The 16,114-nt window shown below is 37.0% G+C and overlaps 1 pseudogene; it reads left to right on the top strand.

The window, feature by feature from the left end:
- Positions 1–15,140: 15,140 nt before the first annotated feature.
- Positions 15,141–15,651, top strand: LOC106724396 (annotated as a pseudogene).
- The last annotated feature ends 463 nt before the right edge of the window (positions 15,652–16,114 follow it).

Genomic DNA, 16,114 nt, shown 5'->3' with positions numbered 1-16,114 from the left:
GGGGCTATATCCAGGCAATAATTGGACAAACCAAAAATGGCAAGCGCAGAATTCATGAGGTGGAAATTTGTTTGACTTATTCCAGACAACAAGAAGATAAGATAAATTAATTATCATGAAAAAGTGAAAGAGGAATCAGATCTTGTTAAAGACTTTTCATGGTATTCTAAATATAGTGAAGGATCCCTGGAGTGTGTGAACAGTTGTTGGAATAGACGTGGAGTAACATAATTTAACTCACATATTAAAAGCATTCGCTTACTAGTGTGTTAAGTGTCTGAAATGGGGGTGGTTTGCTACAGGAGTGAAGCCAGAGACATGTAAGGACAACTTTGCAGGCAGTCCAGCTTCATGGTGTTGGGAGTTTGAACTAAGTTAGTGTTGAAATAGAAATAGTGAAAAAGTGGAAGTTAAGACAAATTTTGAAAGTAGATTGGAAAAGATCTGTCCTCGGGAAAAGAGAAGAATAAATGATATTCAAATTTGGATCTGAATAACAAGTTCAAAAATTGAATGACATTATATTCCAGTTCTGGAAGGTTTTACTTGTGTTATTACATATTTTCACAACAACACTATGAAGCCTCCTGGAAGCCTCCTGCCGGGTTGGTAGACCCAGGGGGCCCGAGCGCTGGATTGGTGTGACTGCAGTGTCTGGGAGCTGGCAGTCAGGGATGGGGAGTCACGATTTCTGCTGCAGGAGTTGTGTGCCCTTGGAGGTGGACATCTTAGGGTCTGTAGGTCTGCAGGTGAGAGGCATCAGAACTTTGGCTGGTGAGGCTGCAGGCTTCTGGGCAGTGTCCAAGGCCAGTTTGGGTGTTGGGGATGTTGAGTTCCTAGGCATTCTCCCCTTCAAGATGGAGTGGGTTCCATGTCAGAGCCCTGCAGCCCAGGAGTGCCTGCAGTGATGGTAGGGGTTCCCTCTCCAGGAGAGCCTGGTCTGCCAGCCCCTAATACTCTTGCAGTGTCTGACTATCCCTCCCTCACTCACACACACACACCACACACATCCACACACTCCCCTTTCATCCCCTCACTCACTCACACCCTCTCCCTCACATCCATCCTGCCAGCCACCATCTTCTTTTCTCCTCTGCTTTGTTTTTTAATTTATATCTCAGTTTCTCACCCAAATAAACAAAAACTGATAACAAATAATGCTTTTCATAGTGTTGTTGTGAAAATATGTAATAACACAAGTAAAACCTTCCAGAACTGGAATATAATGTCATTCAATTTTTGAACTTGTTATTCAGATCCAAATTTGAATATCATTTATTCTTCTCTTTTCCCGAGGACAGATCTTTTCCAATCTACTTTCAAAATTTGTCTTAACTTCCACTTTTTCACTATTTCTATTTCAACACTAACTTAGTTCAAACTCCCAACACCATGAAGCTGGACTGCCTGCAAAGTTGTCCTTACATGTCTCTGGCTTCACTCCTGTAGCAAACCACCCCCATTTCAGACACTTAACACACTAGTAAGCGAATGCTTTTAATATGTGAGTTAAATTATGTTACTCCACGTCTATTCCAACAACTGTTCACACACTCCAGGGATCCTTCACTATATTTAGAATACCATGAAAAGTCTTTAACAAGATCTGATTCCTCTTTCACTTTTTCATGATAATTAATTTATCTTATCTTCTTGTTGTCTGGAATAAGTCAAACAAATTTCCACCTCATGAATTCTGCGCTTGCCATTTTTGGTTTGTCCAATTATTGCCTGGATATAATACACTATGCAGTATTTCAGTTAGGCCTCTGCTGGAAATTCATTCAGTCTCTATCCTCCCATATTCTCTGTCATTCTGTTTCTATGTCACTACTTGACATCTAGTTGTGAGTTTAATGAGTGTTAAGTATGCTGTTTTACTTAAACTTGTTTCCCACTGTCTAGAACAGTGACTGTTTACAGTAAATAGAAATATTAGTTAATTAATTTAATTGCTATTATAATTATTCTCCAAATAAGTCCCAAAATATATACATTTCTTTTTCTGATTATAGCATATAACTGCTTATAGATTTATACACTTTACAAAATAAAGTCTTGGCAAAAATTATGTCATTAAGTCACCATTCCCCACCCCTATTTCAAGAGAAAATATCATTGAAACTTTTTGACACATTTCCTGTAAGAATACTTTTAATGAATTTCTGCTTTAAAGAATGGAGATGAAGAACAAGACAAGGTTGTGTTAATAAAACTGAAACCATTATATAAATACAGGTAATTAGATGCTCATAAAATCATTGAGTAACGAATATACAAAGGTAGAAAAAGTCACTGTTGGCTACCCAGTTTGCTGCTTCCTCCCAAGGTGCTAGGCAGTTGCAAGAATACAGGAAACATCAGAGGATGATCACAGACTGCACAGCAGTGAAGTAGCTGATTCACAGGCAGACACTCAGTGCACTGCAAAAGTCTTGTGTCTGCCAAAGTCCATGTTTGCCCCCTAATGCTGGAGGAAAAATAATATGCTCCTAAGTGTTTCTCCCTCATTCTTCTCCAGCTCTATAAATGCCATCTGTTTTTTCCAGGTGTTAAAGCCACCAATCCTTATGACATTATTCATCTCTCCCTTCTCTCCAAATTTCAGTCCTACTTGAAGAACTATTTATTTTAATTCCAAAATTATCTTAAATGCCCATTCTTTCCATCTTTACTTTTAGCAACTTATGCCATTCCACAATTGCTACATTCTTGCTCCTCTCCAATCTATTGTCTACATGGGAGTCAAAACGTTTTTTTGTGTGTCATTTTAAATGAGAAGCACTTCCATTATACTTAGAGTCATATCAAAATATGATTTGCGAGACACAAGATATAACAACTGACAGTATACACGAAGTGAGTGAAAGTTTTAAAGAAAGGTAAGTGTGTTTTTATGTACTTCAGAGGTAGCCTGGATAGAGATGTGAAGCAAGCATTGGGATTGTGTCTTGAGCATTGGTCAGGAGTTGAAAATAATAATTTCAAAAATGGGAGCATAGAATTATCCCTTCTAAGAAGTCTAATCAATGGTGATCACCTTTCCAATACACTAACTTCTTAAATAAAATTACATGTATTAAAGAGAAAATAAGATTCAGTGATGGATCCATCAGATGGAGCACAGAAAGAGTCTAAAGGTGAAGGAAAAAGAGCAACAGCAGAAAGTTGTTAAAAGGAGGGGGAAAAAAAGATCCAGCTGGTAAGTCTCTTTTTACAAATTGATTTAGGTACTAGAGAAAAATCTAAAACTTCATGCAGTGACTCTAGACCTGAGCAGTTCTCCATGCAAATGAATTCTCACCAGTCTTCTTAGCTTCTTTAGTCTTTACCAGTGGATGCTGGAAATCTGCTGTCACAACAGTTACACAACACACACACACACACACACACCAAATTCTAAAATCCTAAGACAAATTTCATTTAAAGAAAAATTATCAATGAGCAATTTATTATAGTCCTATTTATACTCTCTCTATATATTTCTGTCTTCTTCCTTAGATATTTGATCAGAAGTTTTAGTACTCTAATTAAATAACATGTAGTTCTTAAGAAACAGTCCATATAATAACACATAAAGAATCAAGGTGATATGAAATAAATTTTTTACCCAAAAATATACTGACCTAAATGTAATTGTATTACAAAATTTTTCTTCTGTAAAACCAGTGTTTTTGGATTTTTAAAATTCTATTTTACAGAAGTAGTCTTTTACATTCATCTGCTATTGCCTCTAAGGTCAAAATCTGTTTTTCCCCCATCAAACCTTTAGTTTTAATATGTTATTTAAAGAAACCAGGCATTAGCTTTAACATACCAAAGGAAGCCAACTATGACCCAGGTAGAGGTTCACCCTTTCATAGACCCCAGTTCTCCTGTTGTATTTAACTAGGAACATTTGTCCACAGATAATAATAAAAAACTGACAAATGTTAACTGACAAGCACCTGGTACATATTAAACAGGATCTACAATTAATCATAGATCATATACCATTTTTCTGCAATAAGACTCAATACAAAGAAAGTAAAGCACATTTAAAATATTTAAAAGTATTTATTATAATGGAAATATAATTAAATAAACCAATGATTTTTTCTAAAAAATATAATTTAATGATGCTCATGTTTTTCTCTCCTCCTAGGAGAAATGTCTTAATTTCACCAGGACCTTTGTTGTCTTTACTTCAACAGCTAGGATGACATTCTCTTCAGCAATCCATTGCAACCAACTACCATCCACCCAACCCAATCTAGTAACAAGTCAATTGCATGCTGATATAGAGATCACCATCATTGAATGCTTAATCTTCCTTTTCTTTAAAAAGAAACAACTAAATTGAGATAAACCATGATTTTTAAAGTCAACTTACCCAATCAGAGACTTACTCTTTCAGTAAGTTGTGAGCAGTTAAATAATAGTTTGATCTAATACATTAAGAAGTAATAAGTACTAGAAAAAGAAAGGAGCTGAGAGCAGAAGTAAAACATTTGTTTGCCAATAGCATCTACACACTTATGGAACATTTGCTCTCTTGGAGTTCTGCTTTTCCAAATAAAACCACAACTTCTGCTAAAAAATTTCCAATTGATTTCTGTGATCAATGGTGCAACAGAAGGGCAGTCAGAGGATTTTTAAATTTATGCATCAATCTGAATTGAGACAAATGTGGAGGAGGGGGAGAAGGAGAATAAATTCTCTCTGTCCTAAATACATGCAAAGGAATTCCTATATATGCTACTTCTAAGATGCTTTTTATTGAATTTATAGGGGTGGCACTGGTTAATAACATTATATAGGTTTTAGGTATGTAATTCTATAATACATCATCCTTATATTGTATTGGTATTTACACCTAAATCAAGTCTATCCCCTCTTTACCCTCTTTTACTTCTTTCCATTCCCCCAGACCTGAATAGACACTTCTCCAAAGAGGACATACAGATGGCCAATAGACATATGAAAGGATGCTCAATGTCACTATTGGATAAATGCAAATTAAAACCACAGTGAGATATCATCTCACAGCTGTCGGAATGGCTATCTTACCTAATAATAGACAAACATGTAAATTGACTGTCCCTTCGCTATGCTCACCAGCCAATCAGGAAAGTATGAAAATTAACCCAACAAAGATGGCGGTTAATTTGCATACATAGGCTGAAGCAGCAGAGTGAAGACTGAAGGCTCCGGCCAGAGTGAAGACCTGGGTCCCGGGTGCCGGAGGAAAACCGGTGCCGGCAGCCAGGGGAAGGGAAGGCCTATTGAACGAATCTCTTCATGCCACGGGTCTCTAGTCATTAATAAATCAACAAAAAACAAGTGTTGGTGGGGAAGTGGAGAAAAAGGAACCTTCATGAACTGTTGGTGGGAATGCAGATTACTGCAGCCACTGTGAAAGCCATGGTGTTACCTCAAAAAAATTAAAAATGGAACCGCCTTATGATCTAGCGATCCCACTTCTGGGAATATATCCAAAAAAACCTGAAACACTAATTTGAAAAAATATATGCACCTCTCTGTTCATTGCAGCATTATTTACAATAGCTAAGATTTGGAAGCAGCCCAAGTGTCCATCAGTAGATGAGTGGATAAAATCTATTGCATATTTATACAATGGAATATTACTCAGCCATAAAAAGGAGGAAAACTTGTACAATATTTTATCTGTTGCCTTCTGAATGATGACAATTTATTCAGTTACATGTCATGTTTAGAAATTTGCCAGCTAACAGTTAAGACTTCTTTATAGTTACTGGTCAGTTCTAAGATTTGCACATATAAAGAAGATGATTCAAATCATCATAATATAGCTTTCTTTGAAAATAATCTATTCTTGCTTAATATTATTCAATATTAGTCAACATAATGCACACCAATCCCATAGCCTTATCTCAATGAAATATTGCTTTGGGAGGGCAGTCCTGAACATAGCATCTTCTGAAAAATCCCAAGTAAAGTATTGCTGTAGTTAGCCATGGCAAAATACCACAGACTGGGTGGCTTAACCAACAGAAATGTATTTTCTTACAATTCTGAAAACTTGAATTCAAAGATCAGGGTGCCAGTACAGTCAGTTACTTAATGAGGCCTTTTGTTTTGCAGGTTTTTGCCATCTCCCTGTGTGCTCACATGAACTCGTTTTGCATAGGGAGTCAGTAAGATGTCTGGTTTCTCCTCTTACTATAAGGACATTAACCCTATCAAACCAGAACCTCTCCATTAAGAACTTATTAACCTTAATTACTTTCTGAGAGGCACCATCTCCAAATATAGCTTCTCTGAAGATTAGGATTTCAACCTATGAATTTGGGGCCACACACGCATTCAGTCTACAACAACTATGTTGCAAGATATGAAAGAAATAATGAGAAAGGGAAAAAAAATCAGGAGATCTGTTTTAAAAATCATTTCAAATAGTGCACACTTTCAAATGTAAATATAATACATGCAATTATACTAGTAAACACATGAAGTGTAAAATTACATGTAAGCTTTGAATATGGAAACATTTTTACTTTAATAAAACTTGTCTTCCAAATGTTATTATAACATATGTACTAGAATGGATTTCAGCACAAATAGACAATTTAAACATAGGGATGCAGCATTTGGACTTTTTGAATTCTATACTAGTTGTTTAAGTAACACAAGTCACCAAAATAAATCACAACAGAGTAAAAGAATAGGTTTTTAATTTATTTATACAGCAAAATCATCAGCAGTCTACAGTTCATGCCAAGGTCAGATACAGGTTATTATGAATCATGCTGGTGCAGTTTTATGAGTAAAATGACCTTTGACCTTCACATTTCCAGATGTTGCTATTTGCTGTTTAATAGTCAAAACAGAGTTTTAAACTACACTAAGAACTGGCAGGAATTCATAGTACAGTAGATCAGGCTATTTATTTTACATATTAACAGAGTTTGGGTGTGTCCCCAGTCAGTATATACTTATATATCACGATTATACACATGTTTTCTAAGGATTCTTTGAATTAATGACTGTATTTTCTCATTTTTTCTCTCCTCCCATCTCACTATGAGTAAATTATTTCAACTTCTTAGCAGAGAATACAACTTCATTCAGTTTACTTCAGAAAGATTGAGAAAAAACAGTTTACATTAATACTTCTGCCTTCCTGTGTATTAGAAGAAAAATTGTGCAGATGTAAAAAGAATTTAGAAATGGTTCTAAGTAAATATAACATAATACATATTATTTTATTTAGAAAAATTAGTTTGTGATAAATTATCATTCACCTTTTTAATGTGAGAAACACGTGCCTAAGAAATAGTGTGGGGGTTATCATTCACAATCTTTAAATTGGTTGTAAGGACAGTTATATAGGAAGTGAAGTTCTTTAATCCTTTTGATCTATCTGTAATATGGTTTTGTTTGTTTTTTTACTTTTTAACAGCTAGCAGAATCTTCCATTTTTAACAAGCTGAGATAGAAATCTCAAAATCTAGAAAAATAAAGACTTAAATCACTATTACATAGTAGCATGTCATATGTACTTAATATATAAGCCAAAGAAAAGATTATCATAATACTTTATAGGGTATTTTTATCTCAGTGTATAAGGATATATTTACTTAGTATTAGTTTAGTTTTAAATAGCACATACAATGTATTTGTTAGTTGAATAAAAATGTTAAGTCATTACATTTACTTTTATAGAAAATGCTTTCAGAATTTTATTCATATTAGCATTTCTTTTTAAAGAATTAGATAAAAAATATGCAAGTGTTGCTTAGTATTTTTAAAGTTATATGATTATGTTTCACCTTGCAATTAAGTGTGGCACATTGAATGTGTTTCCTCCTGATGCTCTCTTTCTCTTCCTCTTTTTTTCTTTCATCTTCTTTAGTTTTTTTCTTTTCATCTTTTGCTCTTCATACTCTTACTAGTGATGAGTTTGTACTCTTTGGCATGATATCAAACATTTTATGTGGTATCTCTAATTACACATTACCACATGTACAAACACTAACAAATCAGATGTTTTATCTTTCTGTTCCTATTGAGAAGGAAATAAATATCTAGGGAGATTAAGAAAATTGCAGCCTTCCAAATAGATACCGACTACAAATAAACTCAACTATTGTTGTTGTTGTTAATCCTCACCTGAAGATATTTTTTTCTTTTTAACATTTTTAAAAATATATTTTATTGATTTTTTACAGAGAGGAAGGGAGAGGAATAGAGAGTTAGAAACATCGATGAGAGAGAAACAGTGATCAGCTGCCTCCTGCACACCCCCTACTGGGGATGTGCCAGCAACCAAAGTACATGCCCTTGATCAGAATTGAACCTGGGACCCTTCAGTCTGCAGGCCGATGCTCCATCCACTGAGCCAAACTGGTTAGGGCTGAAGATATTATTTTTCTATTGATTTTTAGAGAGAGTAAAGGGAGGGAGGGGGAGAGAGAGAGAGAAAAACATCGATGTGAGAGAGACACATCCATCAGTTGCCTCCCACATGCACACTGACTGGAGCGAGGTTTCTGCAACCCAGGTACATGTCCTTGCCTGGGAATGGAACCCACGACCCCTTGGTCGGGAAGGCTGATGCTCTAAACACTGAGAATAACTGGCCAGGGTTAAACTCAACTTCTTAGTAATATTGCCTCCTTGGCATTAACAAGATTTTCTATCAAATGTTCAGATATAGGTTGTATGAGTAAAATATTCCAGTAATAGGCAGAAAAAAATTATTTTTTTCTTGGCTTAATTGATTTCATAAATTCAGTTTTTCCTATAGTAAGTTGTTTTCTTCTGCCTGGGATTTCCTTTAATGAAGACTTACTGATGGTAAATATCCTTAGTTTGTAAAACAATAATAATAAAAACTAAAATAATCACTCTCATTTTTGTTAGAATAGATTTCTTTACCTGTTTGGAATACATTGTGCTTCTCATTCCTTATATCATAAAATTGTGCCTCCCTTCCTCTCCCTCTCTCATCTTGTTTAAGAACTCCTATAAGAAGTATATTGGCATTATCTGTGTCTCTTAATCTACCATTTTTCCATCACAATGTTTCTTTGTGCTGCATTCTGCATAATTTGGATTCAGGATAATTCTTCCAGTTTACTACTTCCTTCAATTCCAATAAATCTGAACTTAAAACAATTAAGTGTTGTATTTAATTTTAATGCCTAAAATTTTAATTTATAGGTATTAACTTTGGTTCATTTCCAAATCTGTCTAGTCCTTACTGAAAAAAATATTTAATAGTGTTCATTTCTTTTTTATTTAATAGCTTATGCACATTTTTATAGTTTATTAATTTGTTTATTGCTAGCTGTGGCTGCAAACAATATCTGTGCCACATATTCCTTGCAAATGTAAATCAATCACATCAATCAGGTGTTTGGGGCTGAGTGGTCTTCTATGTGCCTATTTGAGTAAACAATACCTTTCAACATCTTGGGTCTTCTTCCTCTCTATTCTATAAGGATGTGGGAAAAGAGAGAGAGAGGGAAAAAGAGAGAGAGAGAATCACATGTTGGATGTTTATATTAACTAGGCCTAGAAATGATGTACATCATTTTTAAACATATTCCATAGGCCAAAACGTAGTCATATGGCCATAGCCAACCACAAGGGAAACTTGGAAATGTAATCACGCATCTCTGAATCCAAGATGAACTAAGTTAGAAAGCAACTAGCCAGTCTTGCCACATAGTCTCCATCCAGTAATTCTATTCTGTAGTTCTTGACAGATTAATTATATTATTTGTTTCTCTCTGCTGCTGACATCATGGTAGCTTACTTCTTCTTGTATTTTGTTATTAGATGAAAGTTCATATTTGGTGGGACTTTATCACAGAAACCCTGTGTTGTCTGAGTTCCTAGACATCACATGTAAAGTAGTATAAATATGAATACAAAACCCATGTGAATGGAAACATGTGGTCACAAAATGTCAGGGGGGATATTTTTTTTCCTACCCTATCTATCACCGAAACTGAAACAGATAATATTTTATTTTATTTCCTATTGAAGGTGGTTATTTCATTTTTTTGGTTCACATTTATACAGAAGACAGAGACCCTTTACAAGTCTAGGCATAATGCCAGAGTTCATTTCTCAAATTCCTACATCTTACTTTGACCCTGTACCTCCATGACCATTAGCACTCAAGATCTTTGATTACCACTATCAACAAATGTCACCAACCACAACTGAAGCATCAGTAAACACTTTCTGCCCAAGTTTTCAGCTTACACTTTGCCTTTTGGACCATTATCAGCCAAACCTCTGCTTAGCACTGTGAAGGCATGCCTCCTAGCACAGCTGCTACATCTGTTCACACTGTCTACTCTAGTGTTTGATTTACTCTTTCTTTCTTGAAACCAAAGTGTTGCCCTTACAATCCTGAGGATTTGCAATGATGTTTGTGATAGTCTATCCAACATTCTAAGTGTTTTGTCATGCAAGATTTTCAAAATTTTGTTTTCTGTATTTTTGAAACAGGGTTTTTTTCCTCTTTATCTTCTTTCTCTTACTTTGATTATATTTTAGCAATATTAATAACCAAATTTGTTTAACATAGTTTCAAGTTAGTTATGAATATTTTCCTCCAAAAATACACCGTATTTATTGTTCTTATTATCCATTACCTCCAATTACTCCACTGCTTTGTGTCTTACACAATTTTCTTATACATAATTTTTATATCTCCAAATTTTAATGTCTTAATTGAATGTATCCATATGTTGAAGATTCTTTGATCATGATTGTACCTGCTATTCTACTCCTTTAAAATAAGTGTGTGAAGATTTGAAACCAGTGGTAGAGTACTTCTTCATCATGATGTTTACTCTTATGATGATGATGGCTTATGTGTCCAGTCCTATGGCACTGGCCATGGCAGCAGGTCAGAGTATGATATCCATAGCAATGTATCTCATGAATATCTCCTTTGTGTTTAAGATGATTTTTTTCAGGGCAATCTAAGAACCATTGCACCTTCACTCTCATGGCTTCAGTACTTCAGTGTTCCTCAATATGAGTATGATGAGTATGTGGCTTTGCAACATAATAAATTTGGGGGACAAAACTTTTCCTCATGATTCAATATAATAACAAGCAACACCCGTAGCTTTGCAATATGAATTGGCAAAGAATTCTTATAAAAACAGGGGCATTGATCTCTTACCTTGGGGTCTGTGGAAGACTTGCTAGTACATAGTGTTGACATTCATGACTGTTATCTTACTTACAATTGTGTACCTAAAATTGTTAGTTATTTAAAATTTTTCTTCAATTTCTCTCTAATTTACATGATTTATCTGCACATTAAACAGAGAGCATCTTGATACAAATATTAAAAAAATTTTTATAGATATACTTTTCATATTATTAAATATAATATATATTTTATACCTATTTTTTAAATGATGAGTGATGTATTAACATAATAAATGTTTTTTTGATTTTAGGGGGGAAAGGAGAGGGATAAAGAGATAGAAACATCAATATGAGAGAGAATCATCGATTGGCTGCCTCCTGCACACCACCCTCGGGATGGAGCCTGCTACCCAGGCATGTGCCCTGACTGGGGAATTGAAATGTGACCTCCTGGTTCATGGGTCAATGCTCAACCACTGACCTACACCAGCTGGATATATATCTATTTTTATTGCTTCTATAAGGTTCTACTGTTGGATTGTATTATGATTTTTCTATTAGTCTTCTAATGTTTGATTGCTATGTTTCAAAATTAAAATCAAATTTTTAATAATTATCTAAATATTTTCTTACATGTAGTCTATATTTAGGCTTAACATTCATGCTTGATTTATTTTCAAGTAGAGGTGGAACTGCATCTTATGTAGGTATGCATCTTTGTTATGTGCCTCGAATTATATTAAGCTATTTTAATCCAACACCTAGCTTGATAGTGAAGTTAGAAGTGCTGCTTTAGTCAGCCTGAAACAGAAGAGCAACATACCAGATCCTCTGGAGTTGGGCTGTCCAATACAGAAGTTACTAGCCACAGTTGCTATTGAGTACTTGAAATGAACTAGCCTGAATTGAGATATACTCTAAAAAAATTGATTTTGAAAACAGTACAAAAAATATAAACTATTTTATCAATAGATATACACTAAGTGCATATGGAAATGACAATACTTTGGAATATTGGGCTAAATAAAAGATATCTTTAAAATTAATTTTACCCCTTTATTTTTACTTTTTATTTTATTATTATTTTTTAAAATCTTTATTGTTGTAAGTATTACATAGGTCCTCCTTTCCCCCCATTAACCTCTTCCAGCCTGCTCCTGTTCTCCCCCCGACCCCCAGGCCCTCACCACCCCATTGTCTGTGTTCACAGGTTATGTATATATGCATACATGTCTATTGATTGATCTCTTCCCACCCACTCTCCCTTGCTTCCCTCTGAAGTTCAACAGTCTGTTGGATGCTTCTATGGCTCTGAGTCTATTTTTGATCATCAGTTTATTTGGTTCATTAGATTCCACATATGAGTGAGGTCATGTGATACTTATCTTTCTCTGACTTGCTTATTATGCTCAGCATAATATTCTCCAGGTCTATCCATGCTGTTGCAAATGGTAAGAGTTCTTTCTTTTTTATTGCTGCATTGTATTCCATTGTGTAAATGTACCACAGTTTGTTTTTTTTATCCACTCATCTGCTGATGGGCATTTAAGCTGTCCAAGTCTTAGCTATTGTCAATTGAGCTTCTATGAACATAAGAATGCATGTATTTTTTCTGATGAGTGTTTTAGGTTTCTTAGAATATTTTCCTAGAAGTGGGATGACTGGGTCAAATGCAAGTCGAGTTCCATTTTTAATTTTTTGAGGAAACTCCATACTGTTTTCCACAGTGGCTGCACCAGTCTGATTCCCACCAGCAGTGTACTAGGGTTCCCTTTTCTCCACAACCTGGACAATACTTGCTGTTTGTTGATTTGTTGATGATAGCCATTCTGACAGGTGTCAGGTATTATTTGGCATTATGTAATAGTATTTTATTCAGGAATGTACTCATTCTTGGAAAAATTAAAAGACCACTGAAGGGCCAAATGGTGAATGGAAAGTTACTTTTGATAGTGAAAGTGAATAACATTTTTATCAAGGAAAAACAAAAAAGGGATTTCAAGATAAACAGCTTAAGTCTGATCATGTTAATCTCTCCACCTGATACTGAGAATGGTTCAGCAGCATGGATATGATGGTTTGACTCATATTTTAGCAATTCTGAGCTCCTTTTAAAATAAATGCATACCTAGTCAAGAAAATAGTCCATTTTTATTCTTATGGATATATCTGGTAGATAAATTTAATAATAAAGTGGTGCATTTATTATGCATTTATGTAGACATTCAAAATACATATTTTTTTTTAAATTACTAAAATCCATTTAGAGCATTTTTTAAAAAATTGTGAAAGTTCCAAAAGTTGGGGTTTTTTCAGATTCAAAGAATGGAAATACATTTGCCTTAAATATAGTGATAATATTCATATAACTTCATTAAATATTTCACAATCATATAATTTTACAATTAAAGCATTAACTTTCTCTTTTCCACTAATATTTTTTTCACAGAACAAAGTGTATAATTATCTACCTTAAGTCTATTCTATTGCCTTAGTAAAATAAATTGTAATAGCAGTAGCAAAGATAAACAATCCTATATTATAAAAGCCTAATATGCAAATCAACCAAATGCTGGAATGACTGGTTGCTGTGATGTGCACTGACCACCAGGAGGCAGACGTTCAATGCAGGAGCTGCCCACTGGTGATCATTGTGCTCCCACAGGGGGAGCGCCTCTCAGCCAGAAGCTGGGCTCACAGCTGGCGATTACAGCGGCAGTGGTGGGATCCTCTCCCACCTCCGCTGCAGGCGAGCGATAAGGAGTGAGGGGTCCCACACTGGGAGAGGGTGCAGGCTGGGATGAGGGACCCTCTCCCCCAGTGCACAAATCTCGTGCACTGGGCTTCTAGTAAAAGTTATAAAAGAGATACTGCTTGGTAGCACATTGTTAAGCCCTATGTCATATACCTTATGGGTGTATTAGTCCTTTTATGTTCTAAAAGGAAGATTTTTAGATTTACAGATTTTCTATAAATATTTACTTCTAGTTTTCTCACTTAGTGTTATTCAGCTGCAATACCTGTTTTCATAATATTTCCCAAAATGCCCAGGTGCAGTTTTTGAAATGTTCATTGCAAAATTTTTATTATGATATTTTCTAAAGTAGTGCACCTTTTTAAAGGTATTTTAATTATTTTGTATTTATAAGAATAGGTAAGTGTCACTGTCTCAGCCTCATTGTCGTTGGAAGAGGGTGACATGACGTAGTTGTAGACAATATGAAAGTCTGCAAGGAGTGCTCATGAGAAAATGTTGGCTTCCTTATAAAAAGGACTGTTATCGCCTAACTCACTCTTCCCTCCCCTTTCTGCTCTTTAAGGCTATTTTCCTGGAGTCAGGGTAGTCATATTAGGATCTGAGGGAGGGCCCATGAGAATTGCACATACAAAAGACTACATTATTGAACTATTATAGCTATTATCAGAAGAGATCAGGCGCGTTCAGGGTGGTATGGCCGTAGACTATTATAGCTATTATCATCACCACCACTTCTTGTATATGATTAAAATAAGAAAAATATCTAATTTGTTTAAGCCATTGATAAACATAATTTCCCAATAATGATCGGTATAATAAATAAGATGACCACGTTAATCCTATATAATAAAAGCCCACAGCGACCAGAACGACAAGAGACCAGAACCACCACGGCCCCTTGCCAGGCTGGCCCCGCCCCCCAGCAAGCAGTTAGGGGTTATCAGGTAGGCAGGCGAGTGGCTGGAGGTGATCAGGTAGGCAGGCGAGCAGTTGGGGGCAATCAGGTAGGCAGGCGAGTGGTTGGGGCTGATGGGGCAGGCAGGCAGAGCTCTGCGATGGATCGCCTCAAAGAGGGAGACCCAGGCTACAGCCTGGGCAGCTGACACCAGAGGTGCTGGCAGAAGTGGACGCTGCAGGGTGGGGCTGGAGCCATGGTGGCTCCTGAGTGGGCATGGGATCTGCAGCCTGGCCCAGGCCCCAGGTTTGCAGCCTCTCCCCGTGGTTTGTGCAGGGCTGGACTGCCACTCCTCCTGCTATGATGCCTGGGCAGATCCAAAACCCTTCCACAATTGGGGCCTCTCTGCCAGGGCTCAGCTCCATGACCGGACTCCCCAGCTTGGCCCTGCCTGCAGGGGAGCTGAAATACGCTAACATCCACAACATTGGGACCATGATCTCCCCTTTGCACTTCCTGGAGGTGAAACTGGGCAAGAGAATTCAACCTGTGAAAAGTGAGCTAGACGAGTAAGAGGAGCAGAGGAAAAGGTGCTAGGAAAAGAACAAAGTGGTGGCAGCCGCATGCTGGAATAAGAAGAAGGAGTGGAAGAGGTTTCTGCAGCGGGAATCTGAGTGGCTGGAGCTCATGAATGTGGAACTGAAAACCCAGATGGAGGAGCTGAAGTAGGAGCGGCAACAGCTCATCCTGATGTTCAACCGGCATCACCCCACCTGCATTGTCAGGAGCGACAGCGTTAAGACCCCCGACTCAGAAGGCAACCCACTGCTGGAGCAGCTGGAGGAGAAGTGACCATGGGCTGAGAGGAGGAAGAGGAGGACATGAGGAGAGGGAGGAGGAGGAGGGTCCCAGAGGGCTCTTCCTTGCTGCATGAAAAACTCTTCAATGAGGCTCAGCACAGCCAGCATTGGTCAGGCTTTTTTTGTGAAACTCAGATCAGCCACACCAGGGGAAGAAACCCAGGCTGATGAAACCCAGGACCAAGCACTGAGACCAATGTAGTCCTGAGGGCAGGTGGGGGTGGGGGGCGGCTGCTCTGCCCGGGACCAGGCTTGCAGGAGGCAGGACAGAGGCTCTGGGTCACAGAGACGCCCAACCAGGCAGCTGTGGGCACTTCTCCGGCATCTCCACCAGGGCACCCACCAAAGGACCTCTGAGCAGCCAGGAAAAGTCATGAGTTGCAAACAAAATTAGGCTGAGTATGGAACTCAGAGTGAAACTGCAATCTGCCTGCCCCCAGCCCTGACCCTGACCCT

This window comes from Myotis brandtii, unplaced genomic scaffold (genome assembly GCF_000412655.1).
Source record: "Myotis brandtii unplaced genomic scaffold, ASM41265v1 scaffold82, whole genome shotgun sequence".
Lineage (NCBI taxonomy): Eukaryota > Metazoa > Chordata > Mammalia > Chiroptera > Vespertilionidae > Myotis > Myotis brandtii.
Note: the sequence above shows the minus strand (reverse complement) of the source record. Positions and strands in the feature narration are given on the sequence as shown.